Here is a 4,570-nt window from a genome sequence, read left to right on the forward strand (position 1 = left end):
CGCTCCTCGCCGGCCGGAGCCGAGCACCGACGCAGCCGTCCCGGCTCGCCGATGCTGCACCTCGCTACCTCGCCATCCCGATGACCTGCGGCCGGATCCGGCCCCTACCTCACCGGATCCGCCGCCCAAGAGCTCCGGCGAGCCTCCCGTGTCCCCTTCGCCCTCCTCCGGCGACCTCGTCCAAGAACTCCGACGAACATAGATTTCCGTGCGACGAACCCTAGATCTAGCCGGGGTTGACTTTTTCCCTCTTTTCCAGTAATTTTTTTGCATATTTTGACATGCCATAACTCTGCATCCGTGGCTCCATTTTGGACGTGTAGCATATCGAAATGTTCGTCTCGATGAGTACTTCATTTCATCTCATTGCATCATGTTCTTTTGAGCTCAACATTGATGCCCTAAATGCTGTTGGAAGAGTGCTAGTTTCTGTTAGTTTTAGTTTCATATCAGTAATTGGACATTTGTCATTTTTCCATGATTGTTGTGTGCCTCTTATGATCTTGAGCCCTACATGTGTTTTGAAGTATGCCATGACATCTTTACAAGGGTTTATGCCATGTATTTTTGTGATATCTATGGTGACTAGCACAAGCATGCAAAGTAGCCCTAGTAATGTTGCTGATTTCAGGGACTTAGAAATATTCTAAGTCATTGTCCTGTTTATATTTTTTATGCCATGTGTTCTTGTTGCTACCGAGTGATCCGTGCCTCTTTTGAGCATGATCAGTAAGGATGTTTTGTAGATATTGTGGTGCTCTATCCATCCATGTATTTGTTTGCAATTATGGAGCACCGTAGATTGAGTCAATCGAGCTCTACTTTTGCTATAAAATGTTCCTGGCAGAATGTTTACATGTTAAGCATTTTTCCCGAGCGTGTTGTAGTTGATCCGTGCATGCTATGATGTTGCTCTTGCCATGTTTAGCTTCTATGCCATGTCTATGTTGGGAACGTAGCAGAATTTTAAAATTTTCTACGCATCACCAAGATCAATCTATGGAGTCATCTAGCAATGAGCGAGAGAGGAGTGCATCTACATACCCTTGTAGATCGCACGCGGAAGCGTTCAAGAGAACGGGCTTGATGGAGTCGTACTCGTCGTGATCCAAATCACCGATGACCAAGTGCCGAACGAACAACACCTCCGCGTTCAACACACGTACAGTTGGGAAGACGTCTCCTCCTTCTTGATCCAGAAAGGGGGAAGGAGAGGTTGATGAAGATCCAGCAGCACGACAGCGTGGTGGTGGATGCAGCAGGATCCCGGCAGGGCTTCGCCAAGCGCAAGCGGGGAGGAGAGGTGTTACGGAGGGAGAGGAAGGCGCCAAGAGGAAGGGGTGCGGCTGCCCTCCCTCCCCCTCCTTATATAGGGGCCTTGGGGGGCGCCGGCCCTAGGAGATGAATCACCAAGGGGGCGGCGGCCAAGGGGTGGCTTCCCCCCCAAGCCAAGTGGGGGGCGTCCCCACCCCTAGGGTTTCCCAACCCTAGGCGCAGGGGAGGCCCAAGGGGGGGTGGGCGCACCAGCCCACTAGGGGCTGGTTCCCCTCCCAATTCAGCCAATGGGGCCCTCCGGGATAGGTGGCCCCACCCGGTGGACCCCCGGGACCCTTCCGGTGGTCCCGGTACAATACCGGCGACCCCCGAAACCTTCCCGATGGCCGAAACTGGACTTCCTATATATAAATCTTTACCTCCGGACCATTCCAGAACTCCTCGTGATGTCTGGGATCTCATCCGCGACTCTGAACAACTTTCGGGTTACTGCATACTAATATCCCTACAACCCTAGCGTCACCGAACCTTAAGTGTGTAGAACCTACGGGTTCGGGAGACATGCAGACATGACTGAGATGACTCTCCGATCAATAACCAACAGCGGGATCTAGATACCCATGTTGGCTCCCACATGCTCCTCGATGATCTCATCGGATGAAGCACAATGTCGAGGTTTCAATCAATCCGTATACAATTCCCTTTGTCAATCGGTACATTACTTGCCCGAGACTCGATCGTCGATATCCCAATACCTCGTTCAATCTCGTTACCGGCAAGTCACTTTACTCGTGCCCTAATGCATGATCCCGTGATCAACCACTTGGTCACATTGAGCTCATTATGATGATGCATTACCGAGTGGGCCCAGAGATACCTCTCCGTCATACGGAGTGACAAATCCCAGTCTCGATTTGTGCCAACCCAATAGACACTTTCGGAGATACCTGTAGTGTACCTTTATAGTCACCCAGTTATGTTGTGACGTTTGGCACACCCAAGGTACTCCTACGGTATCCGGGAGTTGCACAATCTCATGGTCTAAGGAAATGATACTTGACATTCGGAAAAGCTACAGTAAACGAACTACACAATCTTTGAGATATGCTTAGGATTGGGACTTGTCCATCACATCATTCTCCTAATGATGTGATACCGTTATCAATGACATCCAATGTCCATAGTCAAGAAACCATGACTATCTTTTGATCAACGAGCTAGTCAACTAGAGGCTTACTAGGGACGTGTTTTGGTCTATGTATTCACGCATGTATTACGATTTCTGGATAACACAATTATAGCATGAACAATAGACAATTATCATGAACAAAGAAATATAATATAACCATTTTATTATTGCCTCTAGGGCATATTTTGAACAGTCTCCCACTTGCACTAGAGTCAATATTCTAGTTACATTGTGATGAATCGAACACCCATGCAGTTCTGGTGTTGATCATGTTTTGCTCTAGGGAGAGGTTTAGTCAACGGATCTGCCACATTCAGGTCCGTATGTACTTTACAAATCTCTATGTCTCCATTTTGAACACTTTCACAAATGGAGTTGAAGCGACGCTTGATATGCCTGGTCTTCCTATGAAACCTGGGCTCCTTGGCAAGGGCAATAGCTCCAGTGTTGTCACAGAAGAGAGTCATCGGGCCCGACGCATTGGGTATGACTCCTAGGTCGATAATGAACTCCTTCATCCAGACTGCTTCTTGTGCTGCCTCCGAGGCTGCCATTTACTCCGCTTCACATGTAGATCCCGCCACAACGCTCTGCTTGCAACTGCACCAGCTTACTGCCCCACCATTCAAAATATACACGTATCCGGTTTGTGACTTAGAGTCATCCAGATCTGTGTCGAAGCTAGCATCGACGTAACCCTTTACAATGAGCTCTTCGTCACCTCCTTAAACGACAAACATATCCTTAGTCCTTTTCAGGTACTTCAGGATATTCTTGACCGCTGTCCAGTGTTCCATGCCGGGATTACCTTGGTACCTTCCTACCAAACTTACGGCAAGGTTTACATCAGGTCTGGTACACAGCATAGCATACATGATAGACCCTATGGCCGAGGCATAGGGGACGACACTCATCTTTTCTCTATCTTCTGCCGTGGTCGGGCATTGAGCCATGCTCAATCTCGTACCTTGCAATACAGGCAAGAACCCCTTCTTTGACTGATCCATTTTGAACTTCTTCAATATCTTGTCAAGATACGTACTCTGTGAAAGACCGATGAGGCGTCTCAATCTATCTCTATAGATCTTGATGCCTAATATATAAGCAGCTTCTCCAAGATCCTTCATTGAAAAACACTTGTTCAAGTAGGCCTCTATGCTTTCCAAGAATTCTATATCATTTCCCATCAATAGTATGTCATCCACATACAATATGAGAAATGCTACAGAGCTCCCACTCACTTTCTTGTAAATGCAGGCTTCTCCATAAGTCTGCGTAAACCCAAACGCTTTGATCATCTCATCAAAATGAATGTTCCAACTCCGAGATGCTTGCACTAGACCGTAAATCGAGCATTGGAGCTTGCACACCTTGTCAGCATTCTTAGAATCGACAAAACCTTCCGGCTGCATCATATACAATTCTTCCTTAAGGAAACCATTAAGGAATGCCGTTTTGACGTCCATTTGCCATATCTCATAATCATAGAATGCGGCAATTGCTAACATGATTCGGACGGACTTCAGCTTCGCTACGGGTGAGAAAGTCTCATCATAGTCAACCCCTTGAACTTGTCGATAACCCTTAGCGACAAGCCGAGCTTTATAGATGGTCACGTTACCATCCGTGTCTGTCTTCTTCTTAAAGATCCATTTATTTTCTATGGCTCACCGATCATCGGGCAAGTCAGTCAAAGTCCATACTTCGTTTTCATACATGGATCCTATCTCGGATTTCATGGCTTCTAGCCATTTGTTGGAATCCGGGCCCGCCATCGCTTCTTCATAGTTCGAAGGTTCACCGTTGTCTAACAACATGATTTCCAAGATAGGGTTGCCGTACCACTCTAGTGCGGAACGTGTCCTCGTGGACCTATGAAGTTAAGTAGCAACTTGATCTGAAGTTTCATGATCATCATCATTAACTTCCTCTCTAGTCGGTGCAGGCACCTCAGGAACATTTTCTTGAGCAGCGCCACTAACCGGTTCAAGAGGTAATACTTCATCAAGTTCTACTTTCCTCCCACTTATTTCTCTTTCTCTAGAAAGGACCCATTCTTGGCAACAAAGATCTTGCCTTCGGATCTGAGGTAGAAGGTATACCCAA

The sequence above is a fragment of the Triticum aestivum genome, chromosome 2A (assembly GCF_018294505.1).
Source record: "Triticum aestivum cultivar Chinese Spring chromosome 2A, IWGSC CS RefSeq v2.1, whole genome shotgun sequence".
NCBI classification, from domain to species: domain Eukaryota; kingdom Viridiplantae; phylum Streptophyta; class Magnoliopsida; order Poales; family Poaceae; genus Triticum; species Triticum aestivum.